This window comes from Bison bison, unplaced genomic scaffold, assembly GCF_000754665.1.
Source record: "Bison bison bison isolate TAMUID 2011002044 unplaced genomic scaffold, Bison_UMD1.0 scf7180017864035, whole genome shotgun sequence".
In the NCBI taxonomy this organism is placed as follows: Eukaryota; Metazoa; Chordata; class Mammalia; order Artiodactyla; family Bovidae; genus Bison; species Bison bison.
The window spans coordinates 5467515-5485014 of record NW_011494607.1 but is presented as its reverse complement, the minus strand read 5'-3'; the positions used below and the strand labels follow the sequence as shown (position 1 = coordinate 5485014).

Genomic DNA, 17500 nt, shown 5'->3' with positions numbered 1-17500 from the left:
TTCCTCATGAACATCATAACAGGCCTTGCTTTTGTCGTATTTTGTGGCTGAAAAAGCAGCCTTGCTTCTTCAGATATTGTAGTTATTTGGATGTATAATAGTTTAGCAAGATGTTACTTTTGTAAGACATCAGATGTTCAAAAAAAGTGCATCCGAACTTGTACTAAATACTGCAGTGTCCCTTTATAAAAAGTCAGACTAAAACTGACAGTTGTACAGCAAAGCCTGACATTTGGATATTTTGAAGTTTTTTCATAAATCATAGAAATTAGTATATGGCTGTAGTTTAGCTTTTTAGGTAAAAGGTATGTTTCATTAGTGCATTTCTTACTGCTGATCACTGCAAAAATGTGAATCAGCTTTCCATTTCTTATGCAGGTCATGATAACTTGTAGAATAGAGTACAATCATTTGTGCTATGTTTTTAATTTTCTAAAGCACCTTGATGACAGTGAGTGTTCAGTGGTGAAGCATCCTCTATTGAATCACCCTCAAAATTTTTTGCCAAGTCCTAAATTGATAGCTTAAAGTCAAAAGTGAAATTATAGTTTAATTAGGACTTGGTATAAAGAAATCCCTTTTCCCCTTCCCCAAAGGGATACTGCAGTTATATCACATACCCAATAGGCACCATGACGAAGATCAGAGCTTATACTTAATTAAGGTTTTATACACACCAGTTTCCCCAGTAAATGCAAATTTAACAAGAAAATTAGACATGTCATATGTTCAAAATGCTCATGGCAAACAATCATTTTGCATTCCTGCAAATAAAATTGTTTTATACTGTAAGCTGGAGGCGAGTGTAACTTATTTTTGTAATAAAGTTTTTATTTTTTTTATGTGTCATTAATATAAATGTGTGTTAGTGTAGAAATATTCTGGTTTAAAAACTTAGAAATGCACACATTTCAGTATGTTTATTTGTACTTACATAATTTTAGATAGTGGTTGCCAATAGTCTGTATGTTTCACATTAATTGGTTTTTTATGTTAATAAACCATTTTAGTATGTTGTATGTCAGTTACTGGGATAGCTGGGACATAGAGTGTAATTTAAAATTTGTCAATAAGTATTCATTGGAATATATGTAAATGTGCCTTGCCGGTTATTGAAACATTACCTACAAAATGAGTATGGGGTGACAAAAATTAGTTCCTGGTGCTTAATGAAACTTTTTGCCACTGATTTTATATATTACCCCGTGCTTTTTTAAAGTACATCTCTCAAATCTTAGTGTAAGTTTGAGGGCTACACAAAACATTTACATTTCATTCTAACATAAAATGAGTAATAGGTTGTGGAAAGTGGGTAAACTAAATGTAGCCTTCAGTAAAATTGAATCTCAGTGTAATCCTTGGTGCTGGCACTTCCCAGGTCCAAGGAGTTAAATGATCCCATCAAAGAGGTCATTGCCATGCCTATTGGCACTTTACTGTCATACCCTTTTTAAGGGACACTGTCAAGGTGTTTAAGTTAATTCTCAGAATTATTTGTTGGGATTTTAGAACAGGTTTGTTTGACTTAAGTAAGAACTGCATTGTCAAAGTTGAAAGATGAACATTTTTGTGAGTTCACAAATGTGTTCTTAAGAAAATATTAAAATACGGAGCTGTGGGTTTCCAAGACTATTTGGCATTCTTAGTTTGGGGATTTGGGAGGAAAAACTGATACTAAAAAAATTTGTGAAGAATTGATGGGTAATGTAAACAGTGGTGATTAAATATATACACACTCAAGTGAAATTACTTGACAGTGTTCATTTGACTAACTTTGAATTTAAGCCATTATAATTACTTTTAAAATTAAATAATCATTTGCACTGTTCTGATAATGGGTGCAGTTTTTGAGCAATATAATCAGAGCTAAATATGCATGTAGTGATTAGTGATGTGAACAATTAAGTACTGAGAAGAAATACTAACTGGTATTTTCAAACTTAAATTTCTGTAGTAAAATCAGTATCAAACTCTTATCAGATCAAGGAAAACAGGCAATGCATATAAACATACTTTTGAATGTTGTGTGGCCTATAAAGCAATAATGCAATTTTTATGGAATGTCATGGGATATGAGAAATGGAAATGCAAAAATAACTAATCCTTTAGTAAAAATGTCAACATGTTAAAAAGGGGAATGTTAACTAATGTAGGTTATTGATATTTGTGATTTGTTTATGGGTTCTTGGCTTTGACAGCTTCAAAGAATGGATAGATGACAAGTTAAAAGAAATTTTGTATATAATTGTCAAGGAATGGGTCTTAAATCCAAGAATCGAGTCCCTTCCTTGGGGTGAAAATGTATCCTTAAAGCATTCTGATTGTTGAAAAATAACAAAACAAAACTTGAGTTACCTAACCAAAGCAGACGCAAGATTTTGTTTCTGCAGACTACTTGGCAATCAAAAGTGATCATCACTTTAGTTAATCAGTTTTCAGAAAGTTGCTTTGTGAGAGAATTCTGTTAGATATATTCTCCCAATCATGCATTTTGTGGGAGGTTTTCCAGCATTGTGATTGAATCAGATGTTAGAAATGAATGGGGGGTTTAGCACAAAAAGCGGTTGCACACTCATGACGGCCATTGTTGTAGCATCATGAGAAATTACCAATGACTGCAAGTCTGATTTAATGATTTACACTTTCTTCATGATAAAATAGGAATAACATACATAGGAATGGATTGATGGGGTGACCTCGGGTATTCACTTGTATGAATCTATTTGAAAAGATTTAATGAGGGTGAATATCATGCTAGATGGGCAAAATTGTCACATTCAGGACAGCTGTTTTGACTGCTAAGCCAAAAGTCACTGTTCAGAAACATAGGAAAAAAGACCAAACAGAGCATGACATATAGTCTATTTAAGGGGAGAAATTACAGAGTAAGACTTCTGCATTTAGGTGAGGGAGCTACCCCCCTAGAGTAAATGATTGCTCAGGTTCCTAAAACTTAATACCCACCATGGTCATTTTCTCCCCAGTGATACATACCATAAACTTTTAATCTGACCATAGGAATTCAATGGTGGGTTGAAAATGAATCAAGAAATAACAATACATAAAATGAACAGACTTGTGGGGATAATGTTTTAAAGTGTAGTATTAATTACTCAGTCATACCACTCAATAAATAGGGCATGCCACTACTTTTCTTAAGATGCTAATTATCAGCCAATGTTCAAAGACATTTTTAACTGTGGGCAAATTAGTGGATGGACTTTTTTGTCTGTCACTTTTTAAAAAAGTACTTAAGATACAAGTTTTATTAGTACCACAGTCTGCCTTCAGTAATATGCCTAAAATATTTTTCAGGGCCAGGAGCATTCAGTTGAAAGAAAATCTTTTTTACGACTGCAAAATAGTATTAAAACTAATGCCCTGGTCCAAGATTAGGTTTTTAATGATATTAACAGTAGTCTGATAAACATCTAGAAGTCTGGCATTGAGAAACAAAAGCTTGTACCTGACTAGTATTTTTATTTAAAAAAATTAGTTCTGTTAGCTTATTTAAATTCTCTTACATTTATTTATCTGTAGAATTTATATTTATTTCATTCCTTTTATCTCACTGAAAACTGTCTGCAGGCTCTTTGATTTGGATTAGATGTGTGAAGTACTGTCTTTTGCCAAAAACCTCAAAATTACCTGTTCTTTTCAACGTAGTGGGTTTGTGCTTGTTTGGAGATCAGTTCAAAAACTATCTGTACTATCTGTACTGCCTCTGATGTTAAGATTTTATGTATAGCATAAGGAAGCTAGCTCTGACTATATTTTCCTAAGAATAAAGACCTATTTTTGTAGCATGTCTTAGGATCTCCAGGAGTCCAAGAATTATTGTGGGTGTCCTCCATTTCATCGTTTTTCATTTAACAGCTTTTGAAATAGACACTTGGAATCTTTAGGGGTCTTTTCGTCTTTTAATTATCCATACATTCAAAGTAACTAGCCAACGGTAATACCAAAACAGATACCCCGAGATCCCTAATTGAAGCACATGATAGGGAGATGATGTATAGGATAAATGTATAGTGTTGGTCTCCACTTAATTTTAATTAATGAAAATACTCTGGTCACACACATGCCAGTGGACTCAAGAAGTTAATGGTAATTTGGTTCTGCTTTTCTGGTAACATGTCCCCACCATTCAGTGTTCCATTTTCTTATCACTCTTTGAAGGTTTGGAAATGAGTAATTGAGGTAGTAAGTAAGACAGGACAGGGGAGTGAACAAACTATTTTGCTTTAATGTACATTTAGGTGACTGCGCAAATGAGGTTAGGTAGGTGAATTCAGCTTAAAATGTGTTTCATTAAGCAAAATTAGCAAGTCATCATCAAAGAATGGGGAACATTTTGGCTCATCCCTAGGATTTCTTGGTGGGAGGGTGATAGCTTTGGTCACTTCATGAAGATCCTTTTAGGTACAGAGTTTAATAGTTTGTGTTATGATTACTAAAGTTTATACTGATGATTGAAAAAAGTTTTTGTCATTTCAGAACAGTCATGGAAGTTTTATATCTGAAAAATTCTTAAACACTACTAGAGGATTTTGAAAACCATTTACATTGCCTATTTGACTCCCTGTGCAGATGCCAAACTAGTACTTTTTTTCTTGTTGATAATCAAGACTGCTGACAGATTTTTGGATGGGGGAGAAGTTCCAATAAACCATTTTGGAAATTAGTGTCTTCAAGTGTAGTTTCCGAAAATGTTTTTTTAACACAAGCAAATAGAATCAAGATAAGGTTATTTTAGAATAATTTACCATAAGCTTCAGTGAATATCTGATTTTCTTTACTTTGTAAAATGGTTTAAAACAAGTTCTAATCTGAAGTTGCTATGTGTAATGTTCTTGAAAGGTCATTTCTTGACTTTTGTTCTGAAAGGATTCTGTGATGCCAAATACTAACTTATTTTGGGGATACCTAAGGGAATTGATATTTACAGTCATTTATGAACTACAACCAGTTACTGCTACTACAAGGCAAAGGACAAAGGTTTTGATGTGGACCAGACATTACCACAGATTAAGAAAACATGATTAGGGTTGTGTTCACAATATAGTAACAAATGTGAAGAGTTGCACATTACAAAATCCAATCTTCCAGCTGTAGACAAATACCATGACATCAGAAGAATTCTAACATCTGGTGTGGCTCTATTGTATACTTTCAAATGAGATGAGGTTTGATTAGTAGTGCCATTTGTATCACAATTTTGCCTTTCAACTTGTGTCCTGATTTTTTTTTTTAATGGGAATTAGAAAATGCCAGTACTGCATCATTTGAACACAGAATTGTTAAGTCATGAGTTTAAAAAATTCTCTAATTTCATCTTCAAGAGAATAGTTTAAAAACTATTTTTATAGTTAAAAATACTATGAATGGTATTCATGGTGCTTTGATTGGGAGGAGTCAGGAGTTAGGCCTCTAAAAATTGCTCTATTTGACACATCAGGAGAAATTAGAAAAGCATATATACTGTTTCTTAGTATATTTAATATTTGGAATGAGCTTGGAGGTAAATAAATGAACAATATGTCAAAGGTCATCCAAAAATTAATGGAGTACACTTTTAAATTCTCTGCAGCCACAGGCACATGTAATATACAGTATAATTTTGGTAAAACTTCTTGAAATAGTAAAAATTAACATGAATTTGCAGAAGTTGAATTCCTAGGATTCCTTCAACATTAACAGGTGTAATTTCTTTTAGGAATCCTGCCTAACTTCCGATTCATTTATAAATAGAATTAAAACATGGTGAAAAACTTTTATTCTAAAGTTAGACTTTAAATCTTCTTTGGTTTCCTGACGATCCATTTAATGTTAGGACAGTATCAGCAGTTAAGCGCCCAACAGTGGATTCAGTGGATTCTTATCCTTTCTGCTGCTCAGCGTCTTTTGATCAGTCTATTTAAATTACTGCCAGTGCTTGTTTAATTAATTAGTTCTTCAGTGTATGGGGTTTCTTTTGCCTCCTAGAACAGAAGTCCTTCCAAGGCAGGGAAATCCGAATTAATGGTGCTAGACGGGTATTTAAAAATACTTTTCAAAGTATTTTTTAGCTTGGAAATGGATTTTCAGTTTAGTTTATTAGGCTAGATTTGGCTTAATTGTGGCTTGTTAACTTGAAAAAGGAATTGAAAATTTTGAGCCACTTACAACATGGACAGCTTTTAACAAATAATGAACATGGAATACTAAATTTTAAAGCAGATTAAGATCATGAAGGTCCATATTTTAAATTGTCTGTTTGACCTTAAAAAGGTCTTGAAGGGAGCAGTTGGCTGTGGGATTTATATCTATCAATCAAGACAGCCTAGCCCAACAATTTGTCTCTATGCTGGTATTCAGTTTAATTCCAAACTGCTGAACAAAAAGGTATTGGCCTACCAAGTCCCATCTATACTTAACATTTATGAGGAAGGGGTACTTCAAGATTGAGTTCTTGTTCTGCTTACAAGTCTAGTTTTGAGTCCAAAAAGTTTGTATAAAGTTCTTATGTAGAGTACTTTGGAAAGTAGTAGTCATACTTGAGCAAAGTTTCAAAGCTAGGTAACTACACATTAACATAATGAAACAATTGTTACTAAGAGTAATCCATACTTTTTATACATCTGTATGGAAAGTCTTAATATGAACCTTAGAGTTGGTTGCTGGCTGGTTCAAAATTAAATCCCTTTGAGAAGAGAGGCTCTGAATTTAAGGCATTTTCTCACTGTATATACCTACTTGTTTTGAGTAGTGATGGATTAAAGGTGGTATTTATGCTTAAATGTGCTTAGTTGATATTTTAACTTGATAGTACTTCAAAGAAAAATTTTAAAACCTGTACCTGGAAAACAAGATACAGCACAGAATGTGAAAGTCTTATTTCTCTGCTCACACCCTAATCAGTTAACAGATGAATGACTCCAGTCTTTAGTTCTTAGTTAACCTCATATCTTTCAATTACTAAGTTTAAGCAGTTTCTTTTTTTAAAACCCCATGTGAGACATTTGGCTTACTCTAGTCCTTTTTTTTTCTTCCCTCCCCTAAACTAGTTCAATTGATTACTGTCATTACTCAGACTACACTTAGGCTACTACTACTTACGTCTGTTTTAGTATCTGTTCTTCACTGTATGGTGAAACCGCACACACTACTTACTCATCTCCCAATTCCTATTAACTATCTATACTTTTTTGTTACTAACTTCTCCTCTCCACAGCATTTATTGACTCAATTCCAGTAGTAGAGCAGGCTCCTCTTACTTATATGTGGACTGTCTTGCTCACTTGAAATCTGTAGATTTTTGGAAAGATAACCAGTTTGTAATAGAATGCATTGAAATACTTCTCTGTGCTTTTGATTTTTCTCAAATGTTTGGTGACTGTATTTTTTTGTATTTATAATATGGAAGAAAGATTGATAAAAGTGACCTGATGTTCTGGGCCTGCCCACTGAGACAGCAGACTGTAAGTGTGTGTGTGAGAACACAAGGGCTAACAGGCCTTTTTTCGTTTCCTTGGGAGCTGGCAGGCAAACAAGTTTACCTCTCCAATGCCAGAAAAGACTGCTCAATTGTAGGCACACAGACTCCTCCTAGCCAAGTTATTTGCTTTGAGGAGCGGGTTAGACCCTGCAAACAGGCCTGCAACCCTCAGGCACATAAATTTCTTCCGTTTTCCACTCTTGCAAGCCTGAGGTTTTGCCTTTTCTTTGTCACTCATCTTTCCCATGAAAATTGGCTGCTTTTCTTATAGTCCTCTGATTGCAAAGTGAACAGTGTCAGTTCATCTTTTGTTTTAATTTGTTGAAATTAATAAAAGTCAATGTAAAAATAGAAGTAAAATACAACAGCATAGTGTGCACTATCTTGGATTTATTAGAATAAACCACTTTAATCTCTGTGTTGGAAAAGTTTGAATAAGTCTTACTTGAAAAGAGAAGAGCACCTAGTATGCTAATGGGTACATATAGAAGACATTTTGTGACTAAGGTTGCAAATTTAGTGGCATTATTAACTGGGCAAAGCAGATTATTTTGCAAGACCTTTTTGGGGGTAATAGTACAATAGGTTTTATTTAAGCATATAATTTCTGAACATGGAAGAAGCACCCATTCAGCATTGTTTAGTTTTAACCTTTTTTTTTCTTTTAAGCTCGGCCTGTGGATTCGGTTTCCTGACCAGGGATTCAACTCAGGTCAAAGCAGTGAAAGCTGAATCTAGACCACTAGGGAACTCCCATTTCCTTTTTTTCCCTCCATCCATTTACATTTAATACAGCGTACCTTCCTGTATGTTCTTTTACCAGTTAATGAGACTACATTCCGTATTTTGGCAGGGCTCCCTTCAAACCTCCAAGTTTGATGTTCTGGGATTTGGTGAGAGTCCATGTTAACCTACTTGTAGAATATTTTTTTACACTTTTATCATATCCTGTCTTTGCTGATTAGAGGGTCTACATCCTTAAACAAATTTTTCCACTTAAGGCAATTCAAACATTTTAGATCCTTTTGCCTGTTCTTAAGGACCTCTTCCAAGTATTAAAACCTTTTTTTTTTTTTTTTTAATACTTTAAAACTTTTTTTTTTTGGCTGCACTGTGTGACTTGGGAGGATCTAAGTTTCTCAACCAGGGGTTGAACACAGGCCACAACAGTGAAAGCACCAAATCCTAAACAGTGGACTGCCAGGGAGCTCCTTAAAACCACTTTTAATAGGTTTTATTATATTAAATATTACCTAGTTGATATCAAGGGAGAGACTGACTTTCAGGGTTTTTGATACCAAAATTCTTGGCTAAGTTTTCAGCTAGTGTACCTAGATTGTTTCAAAGTGATGGAGATAAGACCCACTAATCTCTTGCATTTTATAGTGGCTTTCACATTCCAGTAAGACTGATGTAGCCTGTGTTATATTCACTTTTATATAAACTTACAGAAGTATAGGTTGTTAAAGCAAAAAGACTGTCTCACAGTTTCAGTGACTTAATAGATACTCCCTTATTTCCCCAAGAGTTCTAGGTGAAAAATTGTATTTTTTCTTAAATCATTGAGACATTTAATGAAAGAACTATGAGCACACATAAATACAACTTTGGTTCTGAGTTTTCTGTAAAAAGAAATGCTGTTAAATTACGATGTTGAGTTGGCCAAAAAGTTTGAGTTTTCCCCCAAATGTACAGAGAAACACAAATGAACTTTTTGGCCAACCCAGTATTTTGCAAGCTTACATTCTTCTATGAGATACAACTTGTTTTTTAAAAAAATACTCTGCCTAGAGGATTTTTTGCTTCATTTACACATTTTTTGTGTGAAGACTTAGTTTTACAAAATACAGGAAATGTACATTACTGATCATTTGCCCTGTAATACCTTATATGTTATGAACATTTCCTGGCAACATTTTTATTTTACTTGTTACCTGAAAGAGGGTAGGACAAATCTTGCTTTTTTAAAAAAAAACTTTTAAAGCTGTATGTTCTGAGGAAGAAAACTATCAAGCCCTATATAGTTCACGGAGCATTATTCAAATTACCCCAAATTCCCTAAATTACTCTTAATATTTTACTAGTTTAGAGTCAACCTATGTAACAGATATCAGTCAAAATGAGCAATATGAGTCTACTTTTTTTGTGCTAGTAACTTGTGTTTTTAAAATTTTAGAATTAGTGTTCATTTACTTACGGGCTCTCAGTTCTGAAATTCTTGGCAAAACTCATTTGGTGTAAGGTTGTTAACCTGATCAGGAAACAGAAGACAGTGTAACTGCCAAACTAGCCTCCCAAATTTGCTTTACTACTGAGTGATTTATGTATTTTCTAGAAATTATAGAGTGTAAATGTTCTCGTAAGCATCAGCAATCTCCTCCTCCTGCCCATCCCCAGTAAACTGTCTTTAACATCATGTATTAATATTTTTTTGTCAGAATGAAGCATTTTATTGCACCTTTTCCCAGGGAGCTTGGTAGTTTGGGAATGATAACCCTTTTAAGTTGATTTTTCTCTCCCCTCTATTTTTAAGAACTGTTCACAGGATACCAGTAGCCCGATAGGAAAATTATATTTTTTACAAGCTTTAAGGAATTAATGGTCCAGGGTTAGGACTTGGCAATTTCACTGCTTGGGTTCGATCCATAGTCAGGGAATTAAGGTCCCCAAAGCAGCACTGTATGACCAAAAAGGGTTTAAAAAAAAAAAAGGTTTTAAAATTTTTGGCCTCCCTGTGTGGCATATGGGGTCTTAGCTCCATGTCCAGGGATCGGACGGACCCTCAACCCCTGCATTGGAAACACAGTCTTAACATGGACCTCCAGGAAAGTCCCCCCAAAGCTTTCACTTTTCTAACACCCTGAATCACTCTCCTCGAAAAGTTTCCTTGGTGCTTTGCTGGTTCTCTCTGTGACTATCTTGTTCTTATCTGTTTTATTGCCCTTTTTTCCTTCTACACTTGTTTGCTTGATCTCAACGATTATTTCCAGCTTCATGTCACATCTGTGTGGACTCCTGCTCTGCTTTAATGTCAGGACTTGATTAATTTGTGTTATATGCAGGTTTGCCTTTTTAGCTCTTTGCTGTACATGAGAGTGCTTTGCTCTGTCAGTGGTTATATACTGTTAACTTATCACACAGCTACATTTGATGACTTGTTACTGAATAAGCCTAAAAATCCTCTCTATCCAAGTCCTACCATACCCTTTGAGAAGTTCATGTCTGACTGAACTTTGTATTTATAAATACTTTAAGTGGTTCCAGATTTATAAGTGGCATATTATAATCACTCTCCACATCTATTTCTACAATAGCACTATCTAGTAGAAGTAAACTGCAAGCCATATATGTAAATTAAAATTTTATAATTTGGCCTGAGCTCATCCTTCTAGTCTTAACCTTCCATTGGTATTGCTTTGTAAACAAACTGCTGCTGCTGCTACTGCTAAGTCTTTTCAGTCGTGTCCAACTCTGTGTGACCCCATAGATGGCAGCCCACCAGGCCCCGCCGTCCCTGGGATTCTCCAGGCAAGAACACTGGAGTGGGTTGCCATTTCCTCCTCCAGTGCATGAAAGTGAAAAGTGAAAGGGAAGTCGCTCAGTCGTGTCCGACTCTTGGCGACCCCATGGACTGCAGCCTATCAGGCTCCTCTGTCCATGGGATTTTCCAGGCAAGAGTACTGGAGTGGGGTGCCATTGCCTTTGTCTTTGGTGCACTTCACATTTCTGGTATCTGACTAATGGGTGTCCCCACCCTACCCTTCTAAGCCAAGCACTCAGAAATCCTCTTCAGCGAAAACAGTAAAGTCGTCTTGCTGCAGGTGAACTAAAATGATCACAGAGTATCCTTGAGGAACATGTACAGTTAGAACAACAAAAATCTTGGCTTTCTGGAGCGAATACAAGGCCATTAGCTGATTTTTCTTCCTTTACTGCTTGTGCTACAGGTTTGTAACAGCTGTTTATGTATAAGTCAAAACCCCAAATTTATCAACCTCTGCTTGAAGGTAACTTTAATCTGACATTTGCAAATATGGTATTTCTGTGCTTCATAATTGCAAGAAGAATCTTCAGAAACATTAAAGTTACATTTACTATTGCTGCTATCCTTCAAATTCATTTTCTGTCAACAGTGTTACGTGTTCATTACCATTTCCCATCCTCTACTGTTATCAATAACAGTTTCATAGGCTGCTTTATGGGGCTTCCCTGGTGACTCAGTAAAGAATTTGCATACAATGCAGGAGCCTAGGGTTCGATCCTTGGGTGGGGAAGATCCCCTCGAGAAGGGAATGACAGCCCACTCTAGTATTTTTGCCTGGAGAATCCGTCCCATGGAGAGAGGAGTCTGGAGGGTTAGAGTCCGTGGCGTTGCAGAGTCAGATGTGACTGAGCAAGCTAAGCACTTGTGCTGCCAGTGGTAAAAGGCTATGAAACTTGGCAGAGATTGAATAAATAGGCTTAAACTAATTTAGGGATAATACGTGAGGTATTATCAAAATTTGAAAATCCAGTACATGTAAAGGTCTATTCAGGTAGGTGTTACTTGTTTGTCTCTTATCTCTGAGGCTTTACAAAAATTGCTCCAACCCTGCCATCAGTGTTTCTGTGCGCATTTTTGGAGAAGCTTTCTTAGTCTTCGGAGATACAGAACTGAAAGCTGTTTGTTTTTTTTTTTTTTTTTGAAACAAAATTGAAGAGAAGTGCTCACTGAACATCTGGATAATTCAATTATATTGAATAAATACATATTTTGAACTGTTTTCACAAAATCGAAGCATATAGGCCATATGACTTTGATAATGCTCAGAATTCAGATTGTTTTGAAATGTGTTCTGAGCTAAAAAAAAAAAAAAAGGAAAAAAAACCTAAATGGTAACTCATTATATAGGAATAATTTTCAAATAAAATTGTTTCAATAAAAATTTCCAAAATTACTTAACTGTTCAAGATTTCTATTTAGATATACTATATGGAGTTGTGGTGGGTTTTGTTTTTTTTAATGTTTTTAAGTGGAATCAGTTGACCAAATACAATAGTTTCTATCTATATGAAAGGAATATAAAATTTTATTTTAATTATTTGTTAGCAACCTTACTAGAATTGGAATTGAAGTACCAGTATTAATGATCTTCACAATTCTGAACCAACGCTAGTTGCATGGTGGTTTACAGGTACCATGGCAAATGCTTTTGTTTTTATATTTTAGAAAACAGCTACTGAGAGATAAGAGGAATGATTACGAAGGCCTTCCAAAATATTTTCAAGTTACTGAAGTCAGTTGAAAGCTATATTTAAACATCTGAATATAGTTAGCATTTTTCTTTTTATGAAAGCCATTGTCTAGTCAATATAAGAAATAAGGTGGAGTGTTACTTATTTAAAGGAAAACTAACTTTAAAAAACTTTAGTTAGACAAGAAAGCATTGACCATCTTATACAAAGAATAGCAGTATTAGATTATAAGGGCCTTTTCCAATCTTTAATATTTACTAACAGGTGTGCGTACACCTGACCTCAGCCCTGACCGACTCTTTGTGATTCCATGGACTGTAGCCTGTCAGACTCCTCTTTCTGTGGAATTTTCCAGGCAAGAATACTGGGCTGGGCTGCTCTTTCCTACTCCAGGGCATCTTCCCAACCCAGGGATCAAACTCATGTCTCTTCAATCTCCTGCATTGACAGGTGTATTCTTTACCACAGATACTACCTATCAACAGGCAGGTGAATATATTTTCAGTTTTTAATCAATAATTTATATTTTCTGAAGTTATGACCTATTAACATCAAAGTGAGGTTTGAGAGGATGGTTATTCCAACATATCTTAGAAATAAAATCACAAACCTGTAAGTGTTTAATTTTTGGTGCTAAGAAACACCTCAGAATTTCAAGCTTAGATAGCTTTTACCCAGAGAGTATTTCTTTGATCCACTGGTTCTGTAAAGTAGTAGTTCTTTATATCTTTCTGATATCTTATCATTGGATGTCTGTCTTCATGACTGCACAGAAAAGTGGGGGTTGGTTAAATACGAAAGTAGCTGCATTTTGACATCTTGAACTCCTATCGAGAAGTCCCTTAAGGCTCTTCCTTCAATTGCATATTCTCCATTGTAATGAGCTCTTTCTTTTGAAAACCAAGGAAGGGAACATTTCGTGAGGTATAGAAGGCAGATTAATCCTTTTATAGATATTATCATGTCCAGAGGTTAATACATAGGGATAGGTTGTAAGGAGATGAGGCTATTAGGAAATGTAAAATTAAGACTAAAAAGAACGTTAAAAATGCCACAAAAGTTAAAACAAGAACATTGATGCTTTGAGATTTGGGGTGGGGGGGCGGGGAACTGGGGTTGGAAATGCTAATCCTGTGATAGGAGATCATACTCCAAATCACAGGAGGCAGCTGTGAGAGGGAGAGGCTGAAATGGCTCCAAGGGGTAAGTAAGTATTCCTCTATCCTTTCCCTTACATACTCAGATGCCACACAATGTCCCTCTACAGTTAAAATCTGGTGTCTATTTAGGGTCATCAGAATTAAGTAGGCCTAGTCACAAGGGATTCAAGTACTCAACACCATCTTTTCAAATTTCTGAAGCATTTTAAATACTTTGCCTTGTGCTGCATCACTTCTGAAAATTAAGTGAAAGCAGAGATAAATCCTTGTATGTTCAAATTATTGTTTTCCCAGAGGGCTTTCTTGATCCTCAACCAGTTGAAAATTTCCCTTTCCCAGCAACTGTCATTAAAAAAAAAAGCTATTACAAAAAAACCCAAAAAACTATTACAGCCTTTATATATAAATATGCCCTGTATGATCCATTATTTTTCTTTGGTGACATGTCTCCTTCACTAGATTGTAAGCCTTTGGAGGTCAGCAAGAAAGCATCTAAATCATTTTATCTGCCACCACATTTAGTACAGTGCCTTAAATTTATTTGCTAATTTAATAAACATTAAAATGGAGATACTGTAGTTTGATGTTTATGAGCCCTTTAGATGAATGCATTATTAACCATTTACTATTTATAGTTTGAGAATGTACCACTAGCATATGTGATAACTGTGGCATTTATAAAAAGTTTATGCCTTTAATTGTCCAGTCTCTCCACAACTAATACTAGTCTGGAGTATCACTGTCTAGTAGAAATATAGCACAAGCCGCATTTGCAATTTTCTACTTGGTATATTACAAAAGTAAGAAACATAGGTTAATTTTTAGCCTATTATTTCCAAAATACCATTTAACATGTAATCAACTTTTGAAAGTTGAGATGGTTTATACTTTTGTTTTCATATTAAGCCTTCAAAATCTGATGTCTATTTTGCACTTACAGCACATCTCTTCAAACTAGCCACATTTCAAGTGTTCAATAGCAAGATAATGGATAGTGGCTACAGTACTGCACAATGCAGGTCTAGAACTCGAGGGCAGGCAACAAACTTTTGGACTTGTTTCCAAGCTATCTCGCAGCTTTGATTTTATGTCATTGTCATTTTAGGTTGTTACAATCCAAATAAAGCTAACTGGTTTGGCTTTTTTGTTTGTCATGTTAATAAATCCATAAAATAAACATTTTTTGTATTAAGCATTGTAAATAATAGCTACTTGCTACCCAGTTTAACCTCTTAAGACTTCTGAGGAATGTAACATTTAGAGTTGAGGATATTGGGTTTGAGATACACCAAGTTAAATGTGCTCAATGAAATTGCTAGTAGAAGGTGAAGCTGATTTCTGAACCAGGATTGATTATGGATATCCCATATCCTCAGTAGAAGTTCGTATCTTTTTTTCTTTTTTTTAGTATTTATTTGGCTGCTTCAGGGGTCGCAGCATGTGGGATCTAGCCCCCTTCAGGGATTGAACCCTAGCCTCCTGCATTGGGAGGAGTCTTAGCCACTGGACCACCTAGGAAGTTCCCAGGAAGTTCATATCTTTTAATAAAAAGTTGGAAAAAAAATCTCAAGCTCTGTGTATGACTGCTGACATGGATGAAGTGAAATAAAAGTTGCTCATGGATTATACAGTCTGGGATTCTCCAGGTCAGAATACTGAAGTGGGTACCATTCCCTTCTCCAGGGATTGAACCCAGGTCTTCCACATTGTGGGTGGATTCTTCACCCGCTGAATCACCAGGAAAGCAGACAGGGATACTAGGCCATAATGCAAAGAAAAATCATTTAATGGAGTAAAAGTTTTACTTCATTAGATTAAGTCTGATCCATAGGAATTTTTTTTTTCTTTTAGACTGGATTTTTATAGAGTTTTCTTATAGCAGGAATTTGTTTTTACTTTTTCCTTTTCTGAGCATAAGAGCAGTATGAAAATTTAAATTTGTCTATTGTCTAATTAGCTTATATTCTAATTGCTCCTGCAAAGAAAACCATACAGGAAAGGAGTTGGATGTTGTTAAGATGTCTAATTTGAAAGAACAAAATATTTTATCATTAAAATGTAGTGGCTCCCAGTGAAAAAGTGAACAGGAATTTCAGAATGAGCTTACAAATACAGAAGCAAAATTTTAAAACAGAAAACAAGGGCAATATAACTTACTAAAAAGTTTGAAGTACCTTACCCAAGTATAAAGTACTCAAGTCCACAGTAGGCACTTGATACATGTAGATTAATTCAACATACACCTTTTATTTATACTTCAGTTTAGCCCTAGAATGTTCATATAAATGAGGGGTTATGTGAATTTATGGTTGTGGTGGGGGAAGGATACTTAGGGACTTTTGAAACATCATGACACTGCTATGTTTAAAATGGATAACCAATAAAGGACGTATTGTAGAGCACATGAACTCTGCTCAATGTTATGTGCCAGCCTGAATGGGAAAGCGTTTGCAGGAGAATGGATACATGTATATTATGGCTGAGTCCCTTCCCTGTTCACTACCACAACATTGTTAATTAGTTAAAATTAGTTATACCCCAGTACAAAATAAAAAGTTTTAAAATTTGGAAATAAAAACAAGGGGGGGTTATAGGTAAACGACACCAAAAAAAAAAAAAAGGCTGAAAATAAAATTTAATTATGTACCTCAAAATATTTTTAAAAAGCACTAAGCTTTCCGATGATGTTACAGAGTAGTCTTACAGTGTATATTTATGATGTGCGTTTAAATAATACCAAAAGATGAGGATCGGTGAAAATTGATACTTTTATATCCCATTGTGGAACTGGTAAACCGGTTATTCTAGGTAGGATCTTGAGTTTGTACTATGTTCTTACTCTGATATAGCACTTTTATTGATGTTGATCCTAAAAGGATTAGAAATGTGTATAATTTGTGATCAAGGTTAGTAATATCAGTGAAATTAAATAGTACTAATAGATGCTGCATTGGAAGCAATGCATAAAGATGACCCATACATTCGGAATAATATGGGAACATATTAAGCTGTCCATATACCTTTTTATGTTTTAAAAAAATAATTTCTGAACATTCTGTCTCTGCACTTTGGAGGCTTACCCTCCGAAGAATGAAAAAAAGGCAGCAGTTAAACCAGCTTTGGAGTTAGAGTAGTTGCAAGCCTGGTTTTGCTAGCTGTGTAATTCTGAGCAAGTTCCTTTCTGCCTTAGTAATGTCAGTAATCTAGCCGTAAAATGGGAGAAACCAGAGAACCTATATCAGGAGTTCAATGTGTGAAGGGTAAACTGCTTAGAGCACCGCCTAAATAAATCTTATTACGATACTGTCTTCCTGCACCTGTCAGAGTAGCGGAGAAAAAGGAAATTAAAATTGAGAAATGTGATGACTTGGTAAAGCAAAAGCCCCAAGAGACTATTGAGGGATTTAACCTGCCAAGTTGTATCACCCAAACACACATTTTGGTTAGGTCCGCGGGGCTGCTGTGCACTGAAGTCTACCTCGCCCGTGAGCACGTAAAAGATGCTTCCTCGCAGGCGTGGTGACCCGGTGGGTTTGATGTTCCAGGGTTGTTTTACTCACCCGCGCGCGGCCCATGCAAAATAAGGGCTGAGAGGTGTCCCCCCCTCCTCCCCTTGGGGCGTCGCGCA

The 17500-nt window shown here is 35.4% G+C and overlaps 1 protein-coding gene across 1 annotated transcript in view; it reads left to right on the top strand.

Moving 5' to 3' along the window:
- The window catches only part of SYNCRIP (synaptotagmin binding, cytoplasmic RNA interacting protein), a 29711-nt gene extending 25903 nt beyond the window's left edge, over positions 1–3808 (top strand). The window contains exon 12 of the mRNA XM_010834666.1: positions 1–3808. This exon is cut by the window's left edge and continues 815 nt beyond it. The gene's annotated coding sequence lies outside the window, so the exon portion shown is untranslated.
- Positions 3809–17500: the final 13692 nt, after the last annotated feature.